Source organism: Bos indicus x Bos taurus, chromosome 3, assembly GCF_003369695.1.
Source record: "Bos indicus x Bos taurus breed Angus x Brahman F1 hybrid chromosome 3, Bos_hybrid_MaternalHap_v2.0, whole genome shotgun sequence".
NCBI lineage: Eukaryota > Metazoa > Chordata > Mammalia > Artiodactyla > Bovidae > Bos > Bos indicus x Bos taurus.
In genome coordinates this window covers 80,546,867-80,574,818 of record NC_040078.1, presented here as the reverse complement: position 1 = coordinate 80,574,818, position 27,952 = coordinate 80,546,867, and the positions used below count along the sequence as shown (strand labels likewise).

General features: G+C 42.2%; 1 protein-coding gene and 1 pseudogene across 1 annotated transcript in view; one reads left to right on the top strand and one right to left on the bottom strand.

Moving 5' to 3' along the window:
* Positions 1-27,952, bottom strand: part of JAK1 (Janus kinase 1) — a 256,351-nt gene that overhangs the window by 139,742 nt on the left and 88,657 nt on the right. The gene's annotated exons all lie outside the window — the stretch shown is intronic.
* On the top strand, positions 1,553-26,747 carry LOC113890340 (annotated as a pseudogene).

Here is a 27,952-nt window from a genome sequence, read left to right as displayed (position 1 = left end):
GCTAGTGAGGCACGAGGCTAACAGGACCTTAAGAGATAAATCTTCCTACATTGACAGGTTACTTCACATCCTACCCATTCTGTATTTAAAGGTCATAGAAGTTTTTAAAAAAACGTATAAATAGTAATAAACACATTTGTTGATATCTAATGTGTGCCAGCGATTTTAATTTTTTACTAATAATCCCTCGAAGTAGGTTTTATCTACCTTTCATCCATGAGGAAACAAATCAAGACTTAATTATCTTAGTCAAGATAATGCTATAGCCAAGGTTCGTACCCTACAGGCAGTCTATGACCAAATCCTGGTGATTTTGCTTCCTAAGCGTGTCTCCAGTCCATTTGTTTCTCCAAGTGTTCCAACAACATGATCCTGGCTACCCCCATCTCTCATCTCACCTGAAGGACCGCAAATATATCTTAAGTTGTCACTCTGTAGTCAATGCAGTCTCCAGTTCTACACAGTGAGCTTTTTAAAATTCACATGTGAGTGTTCCACTCATTCCCATACTTAAAATATACCAGTATCTTCTCATCCAAAGAGGAAATCTTTGGATGAGAACCTGCCTAGGCTGTGCATAATTAGACTTCTGCAACTCAGCTCACTGCTCCCTGAGGCTTCCCCATGTGTCCTGACTCTACTAACCCTCCAGGATTCCTGGAGACTTGAGGAGTTACTGCGGCTTACTTCATACAAAGCAAGTGTTGGGTATGGTATGTGGTGCATGAAAATTGCATTTGAATCTGGAGTTCTGGGTTCTAGGTGTGACTCCCACTATTAACCACCTGTGTTACCCTAAACAATTTACAATTTACTCATAAGAGTTGAGGGGCAAACTAAACAATCTCCAGGGTGCCTTCCGGAAGGAGATAGCAGAGCTAACAGAGAAGACGAGAATCAGGTGGGGAAGGTCCAGCCAAGCTGCCTACCTTGTGAGTGTTTGAATGTCTTGCCTTACCTGTCACTCAACACTGTTTGCATCATTTTCTTCACCTATCAAATATGGATAATACCTTCTTCATAAAGATTATGCTGAAAGTGACCTAAGATAACGCCAGGCCCCATACATGTGGTAGGCCTTAAAGAACAGGTGGCAGTGATATCAGTGGAGACAGAAACATTAAAGAACCAAATTTCAGGTAAGGCAAAGGGTACAGAAAAGGGAAAGTCAGGAAAGCTGCAATGAACTCACTGGCTTGAGAACAAATCTGGTTGCTCTGCAGGACTCATGAAATGAAATAAGAAGAGGAACTTGGTTGTATTCAGACCCATCCCCTACATACCAAGCATTGCACTGGGTGCTGAGGATTCAAAAAAAGACCCAGTTCCTGATGTTACTGAACCAGGTTCATTGGTTAGAAGCTCAGCAAGTCAAATGTTGAGGCACCAAGATGTGCAGCAGAGAAAGGAGTTATCTACAAGGCAGCCAAGCAAGAAAATGAGAGAATAAATCTCAAATCTGCCTCTCCAAAGGGAGGAGTTTGGGATATTTCAGAGATAAAGAAACAGTGTAGTCTCAGGTGTGGGGAAAGATGACTGAGGGTGGGAAAAGATGAAGCGATCAGGTTCTGAACAGGAGTATCTGAATTACATGCTTCTTCATGGTATGTAGGGCTTCCTTGGGGCTCAGCTGGTAAAGAGTCCGCCTGCAATGTGGGAGACCTGAGTTCGATCCCTGGGTTGGGAAGATTCCCTGGTGAAGGGAACAGCTACCCATTCCAGTATTCCGGCCTGGAGAATTCCATGGACTGCATGGTTCATGGGGTTGCAAAGAGTCAGACACGCCTGAGCGACTTTCATGATATGCATATTCAAAAATGGAGGCACTTACCATGATCTGGGGATACAGTTTTTGGCCCTCTGATGTCCAAAGGTTATTTATGGAACACTTGTGCATGCCCAGTTTTAGGTTCAGTGGTCTCAACCAGTCTTAGCAGGCTGGAATTCAGACTAGACCCAGCTGACTCCAAGTTCCCGGAAAACAATTCCGTCAAGCATCTTGTGGTTTAAGCTATGAAGCTTGCTGGATATGCAATTTGCAACAAAATAATTAAGCCTTGCTCAGTGAAGGCAGGCTACAAGCAAGGGGTTTTTTAGCAAGCTGTAAGATAAAGCTCAAGAATATGGGTTAGTTACCAGCTTCTGTTGACCCTATGGGGCATAGTTTCGCTAACCTCTGGATGCTCACAGTGGAGTGGAGGAGCTAGATAAGCAACAATTCAGTATGATTCATGCTCTTCTAAAAGTGATCAATGGAAGAACCATGAAACCCAGCCTGAAGAAATCAAAAAGAAAAGAAGAAGCTACAAGTAGCAAATTAAGTCATAGGACCCAGGGAGAAAGCGGTACACACAGGCAGTGGTAAGTATATTCTGTGTGACTGGGGAAATAAGATGAGCCTTATGCAAAAAAGTTTGCCCAAAATAGTTGTTTTTGAGGTATGTCAGCAGATTTTATTTGACAAGAATCAATTCAGGGCTGGGTTTCTCAACCTCAGCACTACTGATATTTTGGACCAGAACATTCTTTGTCATGGGGGGTGGGTGGGCAGTGTGCTGTCCTCTGCACTGCAGGATGTTTAGCAACATCTCTGTTCTCTAACTACTAGATGCCAGTAGCAACCCCCTTTGCTCCTCCTCCATTCTCTCCCCACCGCCAGCTCCCTAGTCCCCACCTGATTGTTATGACAACCAAAATGTCTTTAAGTTCAGTTCAGTCACTCAGTCGTGTCCGACACTTTGCAATCCCATGAACTGCAGCACGCCAGGCCTCCCTGTCCATCACCAACTCAAGGAGTTCACTCAAAATCATGTCCATCAAGTCTGTGATGCCATCCAGCCATCTCATCCTCTGTCATCCCCTTCTCCTCCTGCCCCCAATCCCTCCCAGCATCAGAGTCTTTTCCAATGTGTCAACTCTTCACTTGAGGTGGCCAAAGTACTGGAGTTTCAGCTTTAGCATCAGTCCTTCCAAAGAAATCCCAGGGCTGATCTCCTTCAGAATGGACTGGTTGGATCTCCTTGCAGTCCAAGGGACTCTCAAGAGTCTTCTCCAACACCACAGTTCAAAAGCATCAATTCTTGAGCACTCAGCTTTCTTTACAGTCCAACTCTCACATCCATACATGACTACTGGAAAAACCATAGCCTTGACTAAACGGACCTTTGTTGGCAAAGTAATGTCTCTGCTTTTCAATATGCTATCTAGGTTGATCATAACTTTTCTTCCAAGGAGTAAGCATCTTTTCATTTCATGGCTGCAGTCACCATCTGCAGAGATTTTGGAACCCAGAAAAATACAGTCTGACACTGTTTCCACTGTTTCCCAATCTATTTCCCATGAAGCGATGGGACCAGATGCCATGATCTTCGTTTTCTGAATGTTGAGCTTTAAGCCAACTTTTTCACTCTCCTCTTTCACTTTCATCAAGAGGCTTTTTAGTTCCTCTTCGCTTTCTGCCATAAGGGTGGTGTTATCTGCATATCTGAGATTATTGATATTTCTCCCGGCAATCTTGATTCCAGCTTGTGCTTCTTCCAGCCCAGCGTTTCTCATGATGTACTCTGCATAGAAGTTAAATAAGCAGGATGACAATATACAGCCTTGACGTACTCCTTTTCCTATTTGGAACCAGTCTGTTTTTCCGTGTCCAGTTCTAACTGTTGCTTCCTGACCTACATACAGGTTTCTCAAGAGGCAGGTCAGGGGGTCTAGTATTCCCATCTCTTTCAGAATTTTCCACAGTTTATTGTGACCCACACAGTCAAAGGCTTTGGCATAGTCAATAAAGCAGAAATAGATGTTTTTCTGGAACTCTCTTGCTTTTTCCATGATCTTTAGACATTGTCAAATATTCCTTGGGGAACAAAAATCATCCCCTTTGAGAACTGCTAATCTAGGGATAATGTAGAAGATGGACTAGAAGGCAAGGAGATTAATCATAATATTGCAAAGCTCCAAACTGCAAGTGATGAGACCAACATCTATAACAATGCAACAGGGAGAGATATGGGAAGTTGTCAAAAACCTGAGGAGATAGAATAAACAGTGGGTAATGACTAATTAGATCTGGATGTTGCAGCAGAGGAAGGAATCTCATGTGATTCCCAAATTCTCTAAATTAGTTGACAATGACCAAGGATGCCACCAATTAAATTGGGTGAGGAATTCAACTTTATGTTTGAAAGGAGAAAAACTTTTAAAAGTTACTCTATATGGAATATATAGGGAGAGAGAGAAAGATCAGATGAGATCAGATCAGTCGCTCAGTCGTGTCCGACTCTTTGTGACCCCATGAATCGCAGCACGCCAGGCCTCCCTGTCCATTACCAACTCCCGGAGTTCACTCAGACTCACGTCCATCGAGTCAGTGATGCCATCCAGCCATCTCATCCTCTGTCGTCCCCTTCTCCTCCTGCCCCCAATCCCTTCCAGCATCAGAGTCTTTTCCAATGAGTCAACTCTTCGCATGAGGTCGCCAAAGTACTGGAGTTTCAGCTTTAGCATCATTCCTTCCAAAGAAATCCCAGGGCTGATCTCCTTCAGAATGGACTGGTTGGATCTCCTTGCAGTCCAAGGGACTCTCAAGAGTCTTCTCCAACACCACAGTTCAAAAGCATCAATTCTTCGGCGCTCAGCCTTCTTCACAGTCCAACTCTCACATCCACACATGACCACAGGAAAAACCATAGCCTTGACTAGACGAACCTTTGTTGGCAAAGTAATGTCTCTGCTTTTCAATATGCTATCTAGGTTGGTCATAACTTTCCTTCCAAGGAGAAAGCGTCTTTTAATTTCATGGCTGCAGTCACCATCTGCAGAGATTTTGGAGCCCAGAAAAATAAAGTCTGACACTGTTTCCACTGTTTCCCCATCTATTTCCCATGAAGTGATGGGACTGGATGCCATGATCTTCGTTTTCTGAATGTTGAGAGAGAAAGAGAACAGTATAAAAGGAGAATTAAACATATTTCCTTTTAAGGTGATATGTAGCAAGAAACCTACAATCTACTCCAAATATTAATCTAAATTGAACCAAATCAAATGTAATGAAGTAGAAGTATCTTATTAGGAAATTATCTTTTTAAAAAAAGCATCCAACCAACAATCATACATACATAGTTTTCACACATGAATTTTCATCAAAAGAGCATTTGCTCACCAATCTCTCTGCAAAAGCTATTACCTAGATTACAATGGGAAAATAGATTCAAACAGTGAAGTTTGCCTTTAAAAGTTTATACTAAACAAAACTAAATTAAAATACCATTGTACAAGTCATAACATTCAGTTACAGGAAGTTGGAAACTAGAAAAGAGAAGCAAAATCACCTCTAATTTTCTTGTAATTATTTTTTCACTAGCGATATTTTTAATACAAGTATAATTATAGTATACATGTAATTTTATAAATGTTCCCTTAAACTTATTTTAATTTATAAGCACTTTACCTAAATGCTTACTACAGAAGTTTCATAATCAATGATTTTCTTCATGCACATAACCTAAATAATAATTAAATATGTAACATTTATAATAGAAAATACCTTAGGAGACATTCACAGAAATGGGATTATTGAATCAAATGGACTGCATAGTTTTACATTCTTGATTCATAGATTCATATTGGCCTGTCACTTTCCAAGAAGTTTCCACAAATCTATGGCCATACCACCCTGAACATGCCCAATCTCCTCTGATCCCGGAAGCTAACCAGGTTGGGCCGGGTAAGTACTTGGATGGGAGAAGTTTCCACAGATTTACACTGTAAGGCAACGGTATCCCACTCCAGTACTCTTGCCTGGAAAATTCCATGGGCGGAGGAGCCTGGTAGGCTGCAGTCCATGGGGTCACAAAGAGCCGGACACGACTGAGCGACTTCGCTTTCACTTTTCACTTTCATGCATTGGAGAAGGAAATGGCAACCCACTCCAGTGTTCTTGCCTGGAGAATCCCAGGGACGGGGGAGCCTGGTGGGCTGCCATCTATGGGGTCGCACAGAGTCCAACACGACTGAAGTGAGGCAGCGACCCAGCAGCAAATAGATACAATGTTCAGTTTTGTAACAACGGACATAACTTTTTAAATGGTTAGTTGGACTGTGAAGAAGGCTGAGCACCGGAGAATTGATGCTTTTGAACTGTGGTGTTGGAGAAGACTCTTGAGAGTCCCTTGGACTGCAAGGAGATCCAACCAGTCCATTCTGAAGGAGATCAGCCCTGGGATTTCTTTGGAATGAATGATGCTAAAGCTGAAACTCCAGTACTTTGGCGACCTCATGCGAAGAGTTGACACATTGGAAAAGACTCTGATGCTGGGAGGGATTGGGGGCAGGAGGAGAAGGGGATGACAGAGGATGAGATGGCTGGATGGCATCACGGACTTGATGGACGTGAGTTTGAGTGAACTCCGGGAGTTGGTAATGGACAGGGAGGCCTGGCGTGCTGTGATTCATGGGGTCACAAAGAGTCGGACATGACTGAGCCACTGATCTGATCTGATCTGAACCTTAATATTTCAAAAATAGTGAAAAAAAAATAGTCAAAGTGAAAGTCGCTTAGTCATGTCTGACTCTTTGCGACCCCATAGACTATACAGTCCATGGATTTCTCCAAGTCAGAATCCTTGGACCTGGGAATCCTGGGATTGAACCCAGGTCTCCCGCATTGCAGGCAACTCTTTACCAGCTGAGCCACAAATGAAGCCCAAGAATTCTGGAGTGGGTAGCCTATCCCTTCGCCAAGGGATCTTCCCGACCCTGGAATCAAACTGGGGTCTCCTGCATTGCAGGCAGATTCTTTACCAACTGAGCTATCAGGAAAGCCCTTAAACAGTTTATAACCTTAATGTTTCAAAAATAGACCCTGTTGCTTTAATTTTGAATTTCCATGGTTGTTAAAGAGATAAATAATTTTCCCTGGGCTTTCTCACTAGTATTTGTTTGTCATGTTTCTCTTAATGTATCAATGTGCTTGGCAAGCAAGGGTGAGTAGGAGAAATAATGTGTTTTTGTTTTTTGTCCACTATTTTCTGGGGTCATACTATCTTCTATCAATTTGTAGTAGTAATAAAAAATAGCAAAGTTATTTAAAGCTTTACTAAAAATAGCAAAGTTTTTCTGACATACTTTCTTCCAACATACTATTTGCTCTTTAAAACACTAAACTTGTTAAAGTTTTCTGTTTTCTCGTAGTCAAGTATGTTGAACTGTTGTGGGTTTTTGATTTGTTATCTGTTTGCTTATATTGTGATTTTATGTGTGATTCTTTAGGAAAGTCATCCCCTTTTTAGCTTAAATAATGAATTACAACAAATATTTGGTGAGTACCACTACGTGCCAGGCGCTATTCTGTCTTGCAAATACAGCAGTGAAATAAGACAGAAGAGGTTCCTAGTTGGGGAGGATAGTTGAAAACAAGTGAGTGAATAAATAGTTTAAGACAATGCCAGATAGTGATACATGCTAATTTTTTTAAAAAGAGATTTAAGAGATAGAAAATGAGAGGAAATGGAATAAGTGTTCATTCTACATTACTCTAAGTTTTATCTATATAGAGCTAAATGTTTTAAATGTGTAATATTTAAATCACTTAAAATTTCAATGCTCTGAGATGCCTAAAGTGCTATTTTTTTTTTTACAGTCAAGACTACATTTGTGTTGAAAATATAGTATTCATAAATGTTTGCCTTTCATTTAACAATCCCTCTCCCTCATTGCACCCTCCTAAAAAAAATAGGGAAAAGTAAAATTAAATGTTAAATCTTTTACCTCAAAACTAAAACGGTAACTGGATTGATCTTCTTCCGTGTGATATCTGGTGCACTGAGTTCGCCTCCATCTATGATGGGGAAATGATTACACTTACAAGAACAAGATCCTTTTCCACTGCTTAGCACTGCGAAGACAGAAGACTATTGAAAACATGAATTCATAAGGACAGATTGAAAGGAAGAAAAAGAGTCTGATTAAATGTAACAAGAAGGAAAAGTAAAATATAATATTTTGCTTAGAAGGAATCATGCATGACATACAGTGTAAGATCAATAGATATTTGCTAAAAGTATAATTTAACAAAGAAAAAAGATGAAAGCAAATGAATCATATATGTATACTTATGAGTATACACTTAAAAACCTTTCCAGACTAAAATTTCTGAGAGAATACTGTCCAGAATAGAACTTTGATACTGCGAGGCATCACACCCTTGAGACAGTATTGGTTCTGTCCTGAAATTATTGCTTGAGATAAACCTTGATCTGGTTTGAAACCTGCTTTGAGTGCCTCAGCTCACTGCTATAAGACATAAGGTCCTTCTTCCTCAGATACTTCGGCTCTCGTAAGATGTTAACTCTGTCCTCAGCCCATGTCCCATGGCCTGGTAGTAAATTTGACTTTGGAGTACATATGGGCCTAAGTTTGCACTTCAGCTCAACTTTGCCACTTCCTAGCTTAGTACCCCAGACAAGTCCTAAATTAATAGTTAAGTTTCCTCACAAGGGCTTCCTTTGTGGCTCAGATGGTAAAGAATCTGCCTGCAGTGTAAAAGACCTGGGTTTGACCCCTGTGTCAGGAAGATCGCCTGGAGAAAAGACTACTACCCACTCCAGTATTCCTGTCTGGAGAATTCCATGGACAGAACAGCCTGGCGGGCTATAGTCCATGGGGTTGCAAAGAGTCAGACACGACTGAGAAACTAACACACTTCCTCACATATAAAATTGGAATAACACTACCTACCCATTACCTCAATAAATGATTATGACGGTTAGTAAAAAGGCCTACACAAACTCACTGTTCCAGCTCTATTACAGTGCATGGATCACACTAGATTAGCTAGTCACTAGCAGAGCATACATTATAGGTCCATCAAAAACAAGACGGTGTCCATCAACAGCTGAAGGATAAAGAAGATGTAGTGTGTGTGTGTGTATACAATGGAATATTACTCAGCCATAAAAAGAATGGAATAATGATATCTGCAGCAACGTGGATGGACGTAGAAATGATCATACTAAGTGAAATGTCAGAGACTAACACATATTACATGATATTACTTATATGCAGAATTAAAAAATAGTACAAAGGAACTTACTTACATAACAGTGTTGAAACAGACTCACAGACACAGAAAATAAACATGCTTATTACCAAACAGGAAGAAGGGGAGGGATACATTGGGAGTATAGGATTAACAGATGCACAGTATTATATATAAAAGAGATAAATAACAAGGATTTACTGTATAGCACACAGAACTATATTCAATATTTTATAATAACCTATAATGGAAAAGAATCAAAAAAAGAATATAGATCTATACACATACAAGGTGATATGCACGCGCGCTCAGTCGTGTCCGACTCTTTAGGACCCCTTAAACTGTAGCCCACCAGGCTCCTCTGTCCATGAGATTTCCCAGACAAGAATACTGGAGTAGGTTGCCATTTCCTCCTTGAAGAGATCTTCCTGACCCAGGGATCGAACCTGTGCCTACTGCATCTTCTGAATTGGCAGGCAGATTCTTCCACTACTGAGCCACCTGGGAAGCCTCATATACATACATATAAGTAAAACTGAATCGTTTTGCTGTACACCAACACTAGCACAACACTGTAAATCAACTATACTTCAACTTAGAAAAAAAAAGAAGACGACAGGATTAGAGGTATAAGAGTTTTATTAGGAAGTGCCTATAACAGATAAGGAGAAGGCAATGGCACCCCACTCCAGTACTCTTGCCTAGAGAATCCCGTGGACGGAGGAGCCTGGTAGACTGCAGTCCGTGGGGTCGCTAAGAGTCGGACACGACTGAGCGACTTCACTTTCACTTTTCACTTTCATGCATTGGAGAAGGAAATAGCAACCCACTCCAGTGTTCTTGCCTGGAGAATCCCAGGGACAGGGGAGCCTGGTGGGCTGCCGTCTCTGGGGTCGCACAGAGTCGGACACGACTGAAGCGACTTAGCAGCAGCAGCAGCAGCAGCAGCATAACAGATAAAGAGGGGAGGGAGTAGAAGGTGAGGAAAACCTCCAGACCCTAATGCAGCTGGACATCTGTGGGAGAGAAGAGGAGAAAAGATTGAGGACAAGGTAAAAAGAGCACAGTTCCCAGAAAGCCTCAGGTAGACCAAGCTGGAGTCCAAAGCCAAAGTGGCCACTGCTTGCTGGAACTGGCCTGCCTTGGCATACGTGCCATGCTGTCATTGGCACAAGTAGCCCAGTCTCCATGCAAACATGGTGCTGGATGCACAGAGGAAATGGCTGGAGCCCTCTGTTAGTCAGCCTTCCCAGAGGAGGAGATCTGAACAGTACATTCTCATGGCAACTGTATTCTACCCAACGTGCTGCTCAGATATACATGCAGGTGCAGGGAGCGGGACCTTCATGGGTCTGCCGACCTCTCCGTCTACAGGAAAATTTAGAAAAGATGGTTACTGAGACAAACTATAGCCAGGTCACTGCTGCTAGGTCTCCAAGACACAGCTGGTTCTCATGCTCTCTCCCTCTTCTGTCTATTCTAAATTCCTCTGACCTGTGGCTGTATTTCAGCAGGAGTGATATCATCACTTCCTACGGAAGTGACCCAACTCTTCATTCCTGAGGCAACTGAGCCCTTTGCAATCACACGCTTCTGAGGCCAGGCTGCTGCTGCTGCTAAGTTGCCATCAGTCATGTCTGACTCTGTGCGACCCCATAGATGGCAGCCCACCAGGCTGCTCCATCCATGGGATTCTCCAGGCAAGGGTACTGGAGTGGGTTGCCTTTGCCTTCTCCGTCTGAGGCCAGGAGTGCTATGCATATCAAGACATGGTGTCAGTGGGGCAACAGAGGCCCCGAAGAGGCCCAGGAAAATCTCCTGGGTCCTACACACATTCCTCCCTACCATACTGTGTAAAAGAAAGGCCACATCCTCCAGATGATGAAGATGGATTCCCCTAGCCAGGAGGTGACTTTTTTCCCCTGCTTGTCCCTGGAGGCAGGAATCCAGCTACATTTTATAGTTCAACAGGACCTTTGTTATAGCCCTGGGCAAGAGCATACCTCATTTGGGGCCCAAGAAGTCTAACAACTGAAGAATCCAGAATGCGGGGACAAAAAAGACAAAGTCCCGCAGTGGGTCACTGGGAGTGATGGTAAGCAGTACCACTTCTACTTTGACCCCTTTGTTCCTTGATCCATTCATTCTGTAATTGTGGCCCCAGTGCCATACAGAGGTTTCTGATTGAACACACACCCTGCAGGACTGACAACCTAGCCTTTCAGATGGGTGCCGCTGACCTGTCACCTCAGGTGTGCCTTTCAAAGGCCTTCCAGCACTCTGTGAGGTCAGCTGCCCCTGATGACTTCTTGTGTGATATATGCGATCACAGGACCTCATGGTCATGGCCTACTCTTTCTAGATTTTTTTCTAGTATTTGGCTACATATTTGCCCTAAGGACTCCAGGAGCTATTAATCCTATCTCAGTTCCTACAGAATTCCCCTCGGGCTGCTCTTCTGACCTTACTGGTAATTAAGGTAATTGTGGTTTCTTGGCTCCTAGTAGTTAAACACTCTCAGTTCAGTTCTGTCGCTCAGTCATGTCCGACTCATAGCGACCCCATGAATTGCAGCACGCCAGGCCTCCCTGTCCATCACCATCTGCCGGAGTTTGCTCAAACTCACGTCCATCGAGTCAGTGATGCCATCCAGCCATCTCATCCTCTGTCATCCCCTTCTCCTCCTGCCCCCAATCCCTCCCAGCATCAGAGTCTTTTCCAATGAGTCAACTTTTCGCATGAGGTGGCCAAAGGACTGGAGTTTCAGCTTTAGCATCATTCCTTCCAAAGGAATCCCAGGGCTGATCTCCTTCAGAATGGACTGGTTGGATCTCCTTGCAGTCCAAGGGACTCTCAAGAGTCTTCTCCAACACCACAGTTCAAAAGCATCAATTCTTCAGGGCTCAGCCTTCTTCACAGTCCAACTCTCACATCCATACATGACCACAGAACAACCATAGCCTTGACTAGATGAACCTTTGTTGGCAAAGTAATGTCTCTGCTTTTGAATATGCTATCTAGGTTGGTCATAACTTTCCTTCCAAGGAGAAAGCGTCTTTTAATTTCATGGCTGCAATCACCATCTGCAGAGATTTTGGAGCCCAAAAGTCTGACACTGTTTCCACTGTTTCCCAATCTATTTCCCATGAAGCAATGGGACCAGATGCCATGATCTTCGTTTTCTGAATGTTGAGCTTTAAGCCAACTTTTTCACTCTCCTCTTTCACTTTCATCAAGAGGCTTTTTAGTTCCTCTTCACTTTCTGCCCTAAGGGTGGTTTCATCTGCATATCTGAGGTTCTTGATATTTCTCCCGGCAATCTTGATTCCAGCTTGTGCTTCTTCCAGTCCAGCGTTTCTCATGATGTACACTGCATATAAGTTAAATAAACAGGGTGACAATATACAGCCTTGACAGACTCCTTTTCCTATTTGGAACCAGTCTGTTGTTCCATGTCCTGTTCTAGCTTGCTTCCTGACCTGTATATAGGTTTCTCAAGAGGCAGGTCAGGTGGTCTGGTATTCCCATCTCTTTCAGAATTTTCCACAGTTTCTTGTGATCCACACAGTCAAAGGCTTTGGCATAGTCAATAAAGCAGAAATAGATGTTTTCCTGGAACTCTCTTCCTTTTTCCATGATCCAGCGGATGTTGGCAATTTGACCTCTGGTTCCTCTGCCTTTTCTAAAACCAGCTTGAACACCTGGAAGTTCACGGTTCACGTATTGCTGAAGCCTGGCTTGGAGAATTTTGAGCATTCCTTTACTAGCGTGTGAGATGAGTGCAATTGTGCAGTAGCTTGAGCATTCTTTGGCATTGCCTTTCTTTGGGATTGGAATGAAAACTGACCTTTTCCAGTCCTGTGGCCACTGCTGAGTTTTCCAAATTTGCTGGCATATTGAGTGCAGCACTTTCACAGCATCATCTTTCAGGATTTGAAATAGCTCAACTGGAATTCCATCACCTCCACTAGCTTTGTTCATAGTGATGCTTTCTAAGGCCCACTTGACTTCACATTCCAGGATGTCTGGCTCTAGGTGAGTGATCACACCATCATGATTATCTGGGTCGTGAAGATCTTTTTTGTACAGCTCTTCTGTGTATTCTTGCCACCTCTTCTTAATATCTTTTGCTTCTGTTAGGTCCATACCATTTCTGTCCTTTATCGAGCCCATCTTTGCAGGAAATGTTCCCTTGGTATCTCTAATTTTCTTGAAGAGATCTCTAGTCTTTCCCATTCTGTTGTTTTCCTCTATTTCTTGGCATTGATCGCTGAGGAAGGCTTTCTTATCTCTCCTTGCTATTCTTTGGAACTCTGCATTCAGATGCTTATATCTTTCCTTTTCTCCTTTGCTTTTTGCTTCTCTTCTTTTCACAGCTATTTGTAAGGCCTCCCCAGACAGCCATTTTGCTTTTTTTGCATTTCTTTTCCATGGGGATGGTCTTGATCCCTGTCTCCTGTACAATGTCATGAACCTCAGTCCATAGATCATCAGGCACTCTATCTATCAGATCTAGTCCCTTATATCTATTTCTCACTTCCACTGTATAATCATAAGGGATTTGATTTAGGTCATACCTGAATAGTCTAGTGGTTTTCCCTACTTTCTTCAATTTAAGTCTGAATTTGGCAATAAAGAATTCATGATCTGAGCCACAGTCAGCTCCCAGTCTTGTTTTTGCTGACTGTATAGAGCTTCTCCATCTTTGGCTGTGAAGAATATAATCAATCTGATTTTGGTGTTGACCATCTGGTGATGTCCATGTGTAGAGTCTTCTCTTGTGTTGTTGGAAGAGGGTGTTTGCTATGACTAGTGCGTTCTCTTGACAAAATGCTATTAGCCTTTGCCCTGCTTCATTCCTTATTTCAAGGCCGTATTTGCCTGTTACTCCCGGTATTTCTTGACGAGAAACTGGTGTTTCTCTGACAGAATGTGGTCCACTGGAGAAGGGAATGGCAAACCACTTCAGTATTCTTGCCTTGAGAACCCCATGGACAGTATGAAAAGGCAAAATGATAGGATACTGAAAGAGGAACTCCCCAGGTTGGTAGGTGCCCAATATGCTACTGGAGATCAGTGGAGAAATAACTCCAGAAAGAATGAAGGGATGGAGCCAAAGCAAAAACAATACCCAATTGTGGATGTGATTGGTGACAGAAGCAAGGTCTGATGCTGTAAAGAGCAATATTGCATAGGAACCTGGAATGTTAGGTCCATGAATCAAGGCAAATTGGAAGCGGTCAAACAAGAGATGGCAAGAGTGAATGTCGACATTCTAGGAATCAGCGAACTAAAATGGACTGGAATGGGTGAATTTAACTCAGATGACCATTATATCTACTACTGCGGACAGGAATCCCTTAGAAGAAATGGAGTAGCCATCATGGTCAACAAGAGTCTGAAATGCAGTACTTGGATGCAATCTCAAAAATGACAGAATGATCTCTGTTCGTTTCGAAAGCAAACCATTCAATATCACAGTAATCCAAGTCTATGTCCCAACCAGTAAACACTCTCAGTTGGTCTCTATTACTTGGGAGAAGCCCCATCGTGCCTGTTGCTATTAAGGGACCGCTCACCTGTTTTGAGCCGTGGCCTGCACTTGTTGGTGATGGTGGTACCCCTCTTTGTAGTACATTCTTAATGGTTTAGGTGAATGATGTGTCCTTCAGGCCTCCCATGGAACATAATCCTCTGCTTGGTCTTCCATAATATTTCCCTTCTAGCACACCTCTCCAACTTCTTAATCCTTGCTCTGCCTCCTTCCAGGGCAACTCAGGCTTCTCCCAGAGAAGGCAATGGCACCCCACTCCAGTACTCTTGCCTGGAAAATCCCATGGACAGAGGAGCCTGGTAGGCTGCAGTCTATGGGGTCTCGAAGAGTTGGACATGACTGAGTGACTTCACTTTCACTTTTCACTTTCATGCATTGGAGAAGGAAATGGCAACCCACTCCAGTGTTCTTGCCTGGAGAACCCTGGGTACAGGGGAGCTTGGTGGGCTGCCATCTATGAAGAGTCGGACATGACTGAAGCGACTTAGAAGCAGCAGCAGCAGCAGGCTTCTCCACTCCACTCAGGTTTGGCCATCACTCCTCCAGGCTTCTAACAGCACCCAGTAATGACTTTGTCTCATCCTTTAAGGTCCCAGCTAAATTAAATCTTTCATCTTGAAAAAGGGCCCTCAGCTCTACAGATATTATACTTCTCTTAAGCAAGGTTATTTATTACTTATATAACTGATTATATTTCTCCCTTTGACTATTAGGAAGCCCAGAATCAAATTTCAGTCATATGTGTATTATATACTGAAACTTATAACACATATTTTATATACTAACCTCACAATAGCTTCATCTTTTCTTTCACTTATTTTCACTTCACACTGTCTTTTTCACTTGCATTTATTCAATACACTATCTGCTCAGCGTGTGCTTGGTACATTAATATTATCTCATTTAATCACAGCTTTCCCTCTTGTGGGATCTTAAGCAAGACACTGAATTTCTTTAAGCTTTGATTTCTTACCTGTAAGTCAAGATAATTCTAATGTACACTTCATAGGGTTGTCATGAGGATTAATAATGATTGGTTGTTGTTCAGTCGCTAAGTCATGTCCAATTCTTTGTGACCTCATAGACTGTAGCACACCAGGCTTCCCTGTCCTTCACTCTCTCCCGGAGTTTGCTCAAGTCCATGTCCAGTGAAGTCAGTGATGCTATTTAACCATTTCATTCTCTGCTGCCTCCTTCCCCTTTTGCCTTCAATTTTTCCCAGCATCAGGGTCTTTTCCAATGAGCTGGCTCTTCGCATCAGGTGGCCAAAGTATTGGAGCTGTTAATATCATTAGTAAGTGTTCGTTGCTCAGTAGTGTCTGACTCTTTGTGACCCCATGGACTGTAGCCTGCCAGTCTACTCTGTCCATGAAATTCTCTAGGCAAGAACACTAGAGTGGGTAGCCATTTTCTTCTCCAGGGGACCTTCCCAACCCAAAGATCAAACTCGGGTCTCCTGCTTTGCAAGCATATTCTTTACCATCTGAGCCACCAGGGAGGCCATTAGTTATTAGAAAATATTAAAATGTTTTTGCCTAAAAAATTAAAATATTTGATATAATTTTTATAAAATGTTAATGTAGCAATGTCTGAAAAGATAAACATCAGTTTATCACAAAAACAATATACAGAGCAGATAAGTATTACTCATCTTATTTATTATGGCTTTAATCTAATTGAAGGTTTTTGTGGTTCCTGTAATTAACGGCACTATAAAAGAATCAATAAAGCTAAGTTATAATGAATGTCCATACAGAAGGGCTCATTTATGGATATTTTTTAATATAGGGCAAATGAGATGATGCCATCTCAGAAGGCAGTGAGCCCAAGGATACTTTATGACAAAATTTATTCAGTTTTACAGGAATATCAGATTGCTTCAGACTGACTTACTAGCTATAATGATGAGGCTTATTCTACCTCAGGGACTTAGTATAGTGCATTAATAATAAATACATTTAGAAGAAATGCTACTCTGACAAGTACACTTAGTGCCCCAGAAAGACCACTGAACCAGAAAGCAGGAAACGTGGAGACCAGGTAAGCTCTGCAGCAGACTCCAGAAGCATAAGGCAATCTGTGTGACCCTCTCAACTCACATTTCACCTGGGTAAGAGCACATGATCTTATGATGCCTGCCAGCCTCAAAATGCATGTATCTTTATTTCTTAACCTCAAAGTATCCATGTAAAATTTTTGGCCAAAAAATCAGAATAGCTTTTGCAGTGGAAAGCCTAAATTACACGCCCCAAACCAATAGGAAGATAAATTATAGCTTAACAAGAATTATATTTGATTCCTTCCTAATTTTCTGGGATTTTTGGTATGAGAATGATATCTAAGAATTTTATATTTTCAGATGTTTATACTATCCAACAATTCAACTCAATTCAGCAGATAGTTATTCAGTACTAATACTTGCCAAGCACACACTAAGTTCTCAAGTTTCTGAGAACATGATGTAGGACACATATTATCTGTAACAACTAAACAGCGAGCTGTGTATATAAGGTACTATATGTACTCAGCCCTCAGCAAGTGTGGGCTCACTTTCTGCCCTCAGGAACTGTAGTATGTAATGAAAAAGGCAAGCCATCCATCGAAAAATAAGTGATCAAGTGTCAAATTTGCTGAATAGGTAGGAAATGTCATAAGATTTCAGAGTCAGGACACATAACTGAAAATCCAGGTAGGCTTCCTGGAGGATGAAATGTGAGCAAAATCTTGAAGGATACTGAAAAACAAAGAGACGTTTTAGGTCTATTAGTGGATATTTATAGCCTTCTCAGAATTGTTAGGATTAGATTTACTTTTATGTGTGAAACACATTTGTGTTGTCTTCACTCAATTTTAGGTACCCTGACAGCACAAACGATGTAGCATATTTATATTTGATTCAGTATAACAGATATTTAAGGAGTGCCTACTATATGTCAGGTCCCGTAAGTTGGAAAGGAAGGACTAGGCAAAAAAGAGAAAGGAATTGGAGAAATAACTAGGAAGTCTGCCTCTGAACGATCTTGGTAAACTTGGTTTGAACCTTCAGTCTTCACCTGGACCGTGAAAAGTATACAGCCCTTTCAAGAACTGGGTAACTTCCACCCCCTCACATCTAATCTGTTCTGCACAATGCTGAAATCAAACTCAGCCTGTTCCTGGTTTTCCCATCAAAGGCAATCACACAAAGCTGCCTGGGTTTAGTAGCAGGCACTGGAAATGTAGGTAATTGTGGGGAGGAATTGCAGCTCTCTGCGGGCTGCCAGCTGCTCTCTCCGTGATCCCTCTTCCCTCCCTCCTCTTGTTTCCTCACTCACTCCATCCCAGATTGCACCCCCACCCCCAATCTCAAATTCTCCCCGTCTTAAAACCAGTACATTTCCCCTCCTCCAACATCCAGGTCTTCAAGTCTCAACTCTGCCTCCAGCACTCTCCAACCTATTCCATTACACCTAATTTTCCAAACCTAGATGCTTCTATCCTCCTGAGGAATTCTGGCGCCAGCTATTAAGAGAGAGCGTGATAGTTTCTCCACCTCGTTACAAAGAGCTAAGTGCACTGGTGACTCTAAGAGAAACCCAAAGTGCTGTGGAGGGACAGAAGAAGGAGGGAGAGCAGGAGACGGGTCAGGAAGGGTTTCTTGACCCCTTTGAAACAGTCTGTCTCTTCCAAATTTACACACTATTGATTGCCTGCATCACTGCTTGGACTCTTGTCCTCTGCTGCCTTCTATTGTTATTTCTCTTTCCATCTGTCTGTGTGTTTTGTCTCCTGGACCAGATTTTTTGCAACTTCAACACAGCAGTTTTTCCCATTCCTCCCCAGAACTCTCATGGGTACAATGGGCCTCACTGGTGAGTCTGCGGGAGCTGTATGATTTGCCTTGTTTCAAAATACCATCCATAAATATCCCCCCCAAAAGGACACCTAGCAGGAGTCTTTTTTTAATTAAAATAAAGTATCTTTAAGAATATACTACATATTTAACCAATTTACCTAAGATGTCTGGAGATGCCCATTCATGTTACACCAACCAGCAGCTGAAAAGGACTTAATGAGTACTGAAGTATATTTCTAGGGACCAGCCACCTGCTTCAATTCTCATAATCATCTTTTGAGGTGAGATTAGGGAACTTGCCAAAGGTCACACCACTACAGAGCAGGAATTAGAATTTTAACCCAGGAATACCTAGTTCCAAAGTCCCCAGCCTTTCCACTATCCCACATCTTTAAACTAATCATGCTTGTTTGGAGACATCTCTAAAAATAAATAATGCTTCTTTATCAAAAAGAAGAGTGGTTATTCACTATGATATAAATTAAACAAGACCACCCCAACAGTTGTGGTCCTGAAGTAGTAGAGAGTAGTTGACTCTATGAACTTGAACAAGTGGCTTCACCTTTCTGAGCTTCAGGTTACTTATTTGCACATATATACAATCTCACAGAGTTGATGTCAACATGACATTATATATACACATAAGACTTCCCTAGTGGCTCAGACAGTAAAGCGTCTGCCTACAATGCAGGAGACCAGGGTTCAGTCCCTGGGTTGGGAAGATTTCCTGGAGAAGGAAATGGCAACCCACTCCAGTATTCTTGCCTGGAAAATCCCATGGATGGTGGAACCTGGTAGGCTACAGTCCATGGGGTCGCAAAGAGTTGGACACGACCGAGCAACTTCACTTTTTCACTTTCATACAGTTATACATATGTATAGAATTAATAATATAATTAATTATATACATAAAATACCTGGTCAGCAGTGTTAAGTGGAACTGCTTTTCCTTTTACAGATGTAAAATGCAAGTTGACACATGGGTCTGACATTCAGCTCAGTTGGACACGTTTTTTAATTGGGTTAACACATTATTTGGGAAGGGCATTAGCTGAATCACACAAGGGCATATTAATCATTAACTTAACATCACCCAACAGCAACCACAGTTCTTGGAAGTAAATTGGCACTGCTGTCAACATCCTTCGAAGTCCTTCTCCACATTAACTACCACTGCCTCCTAAGCAAGGTGCCGTCAGGTAATTGCTACCAGCCCAGGTAGGAGGTAAGTGGGTTTAATGTATGAGCACTATAAAATGGAATGAAGTTCTGGTGGGCTGGTGTCAGGAGAGGGGACCAGTCTTCTAGTCCCTCAACTATACCAAGCCCAGCTGGCTTGTGTTTCTAAGAGCACAGGCTCAATAGTGAATAAGAGCTGGGTTTTAGCTCTGCCCATTCCTAGTTGTGTAACTTTGAGGTTTAAATTTCAGTTTTCTCATCTGTAAAATAGGGATGATAATGTTGACTGTATTCTAAGGTTGCTATGAAGATTAAGTTAAATGATGAATTTAAAGCACTTAGTACAGTATATGGCACATTATAAGCCACGAAGAAGTTGGCTATTCTTTTATTATTAACAGGGACCATGGCCTTAAAGTTCTAAGACGCGGGACAATAAAAAAAAAAAAAAGGAAAGAAAGGCTTCCTGTTGCTAGACGATCACGTTCAACGCCATAGTTGGGCATACACGTTCTACTTCATATTCTGGCCCCACGCTCAGCTTTACCCACTCTGCAAAAATCTCTGTAGCTCCCCAAGACACTCTGACTTCCTCCTTTAGTTTCCTAGAGAACTTTGCATATACTTTTGTACTTTCCCTTATCACAATATATTCTCATTATTTGTTTGCATGTCTATCTTCACTTTCAGTTCATTTCAGTTGCTCAGTCGTGTCCGACTCTTTGCGACCCCATGAATCACAGCACGCCAGGCCTCCCTGTCCATCACCAACTCCCAGAGTTCACTCAGACTCACGGCCATCGAGTCGGTGATGCCATCCAGCCATCTCATCCTCTGTCATCCCCTTCTCCTCCTGCCCCCAATCCCTCCCAGCATCAGAGTCTTTTCCAATGAGTCAACTCTTCGCATGAGGTGGCCAAAGTATTGGAGTTTCAGCCTCAGCATCAGTCCTTCCAATGAACACCCAGGACTGATCTCCTTTAGGATGGACTGGTTGGATCTCCTTGCAGTCCAAGGGACTCTCAAGAGTCTTCTCCAACACCACAGTTCAAAAGCATCAATTCTTCGGCGCTCAGCCTTCTTCACAGTCCAACTCTCACATCCATACATGACCACAGGAACAACCATAGCCTTGACTAAACAGACCTTTGTTGGCAAAGTGATGTCTCTGCTTTTGAATATGCTATCTAGGTTGGTCATAACTTTCCTTCCAAGGAGTAAGCATATTTTCATTTCATGGCTACATTCACCATCTGCAGTGATTTTGGAGCCCAGAAAAATAAAGTCTGACACTGTTTCCACTGTTTCCCCATCTATTTCCCATGAAGCGATGGGACTGGATGCCATGATCTTCATTTTCTGAATGTTGAGCTTTAAGCCAATTTTTTCACTCTCCTCTTTCACTTTTATCAAGAGGCTTTTTAGTTCCTCTTTGCTTTCTGCCATAAGGTGGTATCATCTCCATATCTGAGGTTATTGATATTTCTCCCAGCAATCTTGATTCCAGCTTGTGCTTCTTCCAGTCCAGCGTTTCTCATGATGTACTCTGCATAGAAGTTAAATAAGCAGGATGACAATATACAGCCTTGATGTACTCCTTTTCCTATTTGGAACCAGTCTGTTGTTCCATGTCCAGTTCTAACTGTTGCTTCCTGCCCTGCATATAAGTTTCTCAAGAGGCAGGTCAGGTGGTCTGGTATTCCCATCTCTTTCAGAATTTTCCACAGTTTCTTGTGATCCACACAGTCAAAGGCTTTGGCATAGTTAATAAAGCAGAAGTAGATGTTTTTTCTGAAACTCTTTTGCTTTTTTGATGATCCAGCGGATGTTGGCAATCTGATTTCTGGTTCCTCTGCCTTTTCTAAAACCAGCTTGAACATCTGGAAGTTCACGGTTCACGTATTGCTGAAGCCTTTACCCAACCCCATCTCAGGCCATGAGTTTATAGGTAATGGAAGCCATATACCCTCTTTGTATCTGTAGCCATTAGGCACTCTGCAAGTCTTGGTTGGATGGATGGTGGATGGATAGATGGATGGATAAGGAAACAGGACAACATTTGAGTTGGTCAAAGAACTGAAATTTACCGAAGGTACCCAGGGGACAGAGCAAGATAGTCTTTACTTCATAAAGTGTCCTAAGCCTGGATCTGAGCAGAAGTCTAGACACTGTTTAGAACTATTTGCCTGATGAGGCAGATGGGCAATCTATGTGTGCCTTCTAGGGAAAGCATGACCAGGTGGTGACTGTTGTCAGGGTCAGTATCAGGCAGAACACCTTAGTAACCAAGGAGCCAAGGCAGGATGCTGTCTCTAAATTTTCCAGCAGTCTTCAAGGTTAACATGTTAAGCAATCAGGAGCAAGAAGTTTTTCCAGGTGTAGTTAACTGGGGACTTCTCTGGCAGTCCAGTGGTTAAGACTGCCTTCCAATGCAGGAGGTACAGATTCAATCCCTAGTTGGGGAGCTAAGATCCCAGATGCCTCATGGCCATAAAAGCAAAACATAAAATAGAAGCAACATTATATTAATACCAAATTCAATAAAGACTTTAAAAATGGTCCAAAAATCTGAAGAAAAAAAAAAAAAAGAAGAAGAAGATAAAAACCGGGTGTGGTCAATTGCCAGGCGGGCAGACAGACTTATCCACACATTGTCCTCCATGTGATTATGTTCACTGTAAACAATGATGCAAGATCTAGAGATAGTAAGGAGATATGCAAAGTGATTCCCACAGAGAATAGACCATCTGAAGATAACATTTCAAAGTACCAAGAATATTTTAGAACATAAGGCAATATAGAGGGAGATTTATAGCTTGACTTTTCAGGAATCATTCTATTTTCACTTTATTTAATTCTTTTTGCTAAAGGCAACTGAAATGATAATATTTAATTGTGCTTTGCTGTACTGTGCTAAGTCACTTCAGTCATGTCCTACTCTTTGCAACCCTATGGACTGCAGCCTGCCAGGCTCCTCTGTCCAGGTGATTCTCCAGGCAAGCCTACTGGAGTGGGTTGCCATGCCTTCTCCAGAGGATCTTCTCAACGCAGGAATCGAACTCATATGTCTTATGTCTCCTGCATTGGTAGGTGGGTTCCTACCATTAGTGCCATCTGGCAAGCCCAATATTTAATCATTGATCATTTATTATGTACTTCATACCTTTTTTTAAAGTGATATACTGGAGTCAGTTTCCACTGGCTCATTTGAGGATACTACGTGCATTTCTTCTCATCTCCCCTTAGATGACTTCACAACGGCATCTTACAATCAACCATGGCAGGAGTATTTACACCATGGAAACAGCCAAACACTACAAAAATAGGGTTTCCTACTCCCACTTCTTCTAAGAGCTGATGCTTAAACTTTTACCCGTACACCACAGGCTTTACAATGAATGATCCCAATTAATCCTCCCAACACACCAATTTTACAGATGGAAAACTGATGTCTAGACAGGTAAACAATGAAAAAACTTATTACAAACTATTTGGCAGCAAAAGTAGGCTTAAAATTGACAGCATCTACCTCCGAAGCTGATGAAGTTAACCATGATGGAAGGGACACTTCTTGACTCATTCTGTAAGGCTAGTATTACACGGAGACCAAAAGCAGATAAAGATATCACAAGAAAAAGAAAAAATTACATCACAAGAAAAAAAAAAATCCTTTCTGGATGCAAAAATCCTAAATAAAATACTAGCAAACCAGATCCAACGACATGTGAAAAGGATTATCTACTATGACCTGGTGGGATGTATCTCAGGAATGCAAGAGTGGTTCAATACAAAGAAACTAATCAATGTAATAAACTACATTAAGAGAACAAATGTAATAAAAAATGATCATCTCAGTGTGGGCTTCCCTTGTGGCTCAGTGGGTAAAGAATCTGCCTGCAATGCTGGAGACCTGGGTTTGATCCCTGCGTCAGGAAGATCCCCTGGAGAAGGGAAAGGCTACCCACTCCAGTATTCTTGCCTGGAGAATTCCATGGACTGTATGGGGTGGCAAAGAGTCAGACACAACTGAGCGACTTTCACTTTCACTTTCAACCACCTTTCACGATACAAACACTCAGAAAATGAAGAATAAAAAGGAACTTATCAAACAAGATAAAGGGCATTTATGAAAAACCCACAGCTAACATGATAATAGTAAAACTGAAAGCTTTTCCCCTAAGAGAAGGAACAAGACAAGGATGCATACTGCGATTCAACATGGAAAGTCCTAGCTAGATCAAGCAGATAAGAAAAATAACTAAAGGACAAACAAATTGAAGAGATAGTAGTAAAACCATCTCTATTCACAGATGTCATGATTTTATATATAGACAGTTCCAAAGAGTCCACAAGAAAGCTACTAGAGCTAATTTTAAAAATTCAGCAAAGTTGTAGGTCACAAGATCAACGCACAAAAATCAGTCATGTTTCAATACACTAGTAATGAACAATTCAAAAAGGAAATAAAGAAAACATTCCACTGTTATTAAAATAGCATCAAAAAGTTAAGAATAAATTTAACCAAGGAGGTGAAATATACACTGAAAACTCTGAAACATCTCTGAAACAAATTAAGAAAGACCTAACTAAATGAAACTATGTCCATGTTAATGGGTTGGAATGTAGATTTAAATTGTTAAGATGGCACTACTACCCAAAGTGATGTACATATTCAACACAATCTCTATCAACATTCCAACAGCCTTTTTTTTTTCAGAAATGGAAAAACCCTATCCTCAAATTCACATGGGACTGCAAGGGTCTCAAAATAGCCAAAACAATATTTGTAAGTGAGTGTAAGTAAGTGTCAGTCGCTCAGACGTGCCCGACTTTGCGACCCCATGGACTGCAGCCGAACAGGCCCCTCTGTCCATGAGATTTTCCAGGCAAGGATACTGGAGTGGGTTGCCATTTCCAAAATTGGAGGACTCACAACTCCTGATTTCAAAACTTACTGCAAAGTTACAGTAATTTGAACAGTGTAATACTGGCTTAAGGATAGACATATAGACCAATGGAACAGAACTGATAGTCCCAAAATAAACCCATACATCTATGGCGAATTGGTTTTCCACAAGAGTACTATATTCATTCAGTGGGGAAAGATTAGTCCCTTTGACAAACAGTTCTGGGACAGCTGGATTCTAGATGCAAAGGAATGAAGTTGGAAGCTGTTCTCACATCATGTACAAAAATTGACTCTAAATGGAATAATGAAACTTTTGGAAGAAAGTATAGGGGTAAATTTTGGTGACCTTTGTTTTAGCAATGGATTCTTAGATATGACACAAAACCATGAGCAATTTAAAAAAAATAGATAAACTGGGTTTCATCAAAACTGAAAACGTTTGTGCACCAAAGGATATCGTGAGAAGAGGTGGCCCAGCTTTCTTAGCTGGGGCAGCAGCCATCATCACAGGGCCCAGCTGAGCACCTGTGGTTCTCTCCCTAGTCTGGTTCCTCTATAGCCCCTCTATCCAGCACTGCGCCCTAGCCATTTGAAATCCCAGATATCAAGTACTCACTGTGGCTTATTGATGAGGAGATTATCAGCCATAACACCAGTGGTTCTACTTCAACCTGCTATATCCCCATCACATCTTGGACCCCCTCATAAGTCATCACATCTAATTTTCAGTTCAAATCCACCACAACCTAATCACTCAGCCCTACAGCATTTCCAGGCATGATGAAGGGGCTTGATGGGCCCAGTGATCAAGGTTTACTTCAAAGATACCCATCCCATGTTTCCTATTGGAAGATGTTCCAGTACCTGGAAAACATGAAGACTGGAGACATCATTGAGTTTCAGCGCCCAATCTGGCTGCTAGCCTACCAGGGCAAAGAAAAGTTTGCCCTCTGTCCAGACCAGAAATTCAAGCTCATTATCAAGAGGTGAAGTCTATTCATATGATCATGAGAGGAACAAGCATCACTTTGATGCTATGGGTGATCCACGCCATCATGAGGGACCTGGATGACCACCCTGTGTGCCAACTGCTCTTTGCTGGTCAGAAAAAGAAGGACATTTTGTTGCAGCTGGTTCATAGTAGACAAAACCCCTGAAGCAGGAGACTACACTAGGGCTTTGTGAACAAGGAGATGATCCAGGACCACACTCCCCAGAGAAGGAGCCTTCAGTACTCCTGCCCTGAGCCAGTATGTCGGCCTGTCCAACCCTGACCACATGGGTCATTCCAAGGAGCACTGCTTCCTTTTCTGATGGTGGGGCACTGGCAGGATCATACCTTGAACACTCCTTATGCCCCATTCTCAACCAGTCCTCCCCTGCCGACATTCTTCAAAGCTGTGGCCCCAGGTTCAGCCTGGCCTGCCCATGCCCTGGGTGGTCACCCAGCAGGCTTGATCTGAGGAGTCCCTTTGGAAGCAGAGTTCTGCTTCAGGTGGGCACACTGGCAAACTGCAGGACAAGTTTCCGTCTGGTTCTCTCGTCCTTATGACTCTGTGTCTCTCCCTCCTTGCCCTCTTCTCCCACCACAGGGCCAAGGCTGCCATCACCAGGCTTGATCCAGCCCTCCCTACGAGGGACCACAGACTGGAAATAAACAAGTAGGGGCAGCCCAGGGCTGCAGGTTCTACCCGAGTCATGGTCCCCAGACCTTTGCTTGACTCTCTTCACTGTCTGCCTTAGAGTCACGACTTGGGCCTCAGCAGCACCTGATACCACATGAGACTGGAAACATCACAAAGTCCTGGTGGAGACTGGGGCAGGGCACTGGGATGACAGGCTGCCTCCCACCCTAGGGCCCAGGCAGGCCCCAGCCACCCAGGAGCTTAGCACTTCTATGGCTGGAATGGGAAGAAGGTGCTGGCTGAGGGCCCATCAGGCTGTATGTGGGCCATCTTGAAAGCCTGGCATTCTCCCCAACTACCCAAACATTGAGGTAATCTTGGGAACTACAAGTTGCGACTTAGCAGAGAGTGATTCACCCCAGGGCGGGGATTTGGGGTGGGAAATTGATAGCAGAGCTCTACCTCTCCTCCTGCCTTCACCCTCAGCATGAAGATTTTGAGCAGAATTTCCTGTCTGGGAGACATTCTCGGTGGCCCACATATTGCCTTTAAATAACAGCTATGCTAGACAGGTAGATATCAACTTTTCAGAGTTGTTTATAAGAGGAAAAATATTGAAGTAAAACTTTTTAAATACTAAAATAAAGTAAGTGAAAAGAGAAGTTTAAGGGAAAAAATTGAAGTAAAACTTTTTTAATACTAAAAAAAAAGTAAGTGAAAAGGGAACCCACAGAATGGGAGAAAAATATTTGCAAATCATATATCTGATAAGGGTTTAATATCTCAAATGTATAAGAATTTCTACGACTCAATAACATTTATATAAAGTGAAAGTCGCTCAGTTGTGTCCAACTCTTTTGCGACCCCATGGACTGTATAGTCCATGGAATTCTCCAGGCGTGGGTAGCCTTTCCCTTCTCCAGGGGATCTTCCCAGCCCGGGGATCGAACCCAAGTCTCCCGCATTGCAGGCAGATTCTTTACTAGCTGAACCACAAGGGAAGTCCCAATAAAAGGCAAACAACCCAATTTTAAAAATGCTCAGCATCATTAGTGATCGGGAAATGCAATGCAAAATCACAGTTAATACCACTTCATACCTATAAAGATGACTATTAAACAAATAAACAAAAAACCAAAATGGAAATAAGAGTTGCTGGCAAGGATGTGGAGAAATTGGAACCTTCATATATGGCTGTTAAGAATGTAAATGTAAAATGGTGCAGTCTCTGTGGAAAACTATTTGGCAGTTCCTCAAGAGGTTAAATATATAATTACCAGCAATTCGCTCTTGCATATACTCAAAAGAATTGAAAAGAGGGACTCAAAGAGGTATTGTATGCCAATGTTTATTGCAGCACTATTCACAACAGCCAAAAGGTGGAAACAAACCAAGTGTCCATCAACAGATGAATGAACAAAATGTGGTACATACATAGAATAATATCCAGCCATTAAAAGGAATGAAGTTCTGGTACATGTGACAACCTGGGTGAACCTTGAAATAAGCCAGAGGAAAGGACAAAGGTTGTAGAAGATACATAGTGACAGAGAGAAGATTAGTGTTTATCAGGGGCTGGAGGGAGGAGTAATGGAAAGTTACTGCTTGATGGGTACAGAGTGCTTGTTTGGGGTAATGGGAAAGTTTTGGAAATAGGTAGTGGTAGTGATTGCACAACATTGTGAATAATTAATGCCACTAAATTGTGCACTTAAAATGGTTAATATAGCATATTTTGTGTTATGCTTATTTCACCACAATAAAAATTCCCTTACTGAACTGTTGTGGTTTGTCAACCCTCCATCTGATTTTC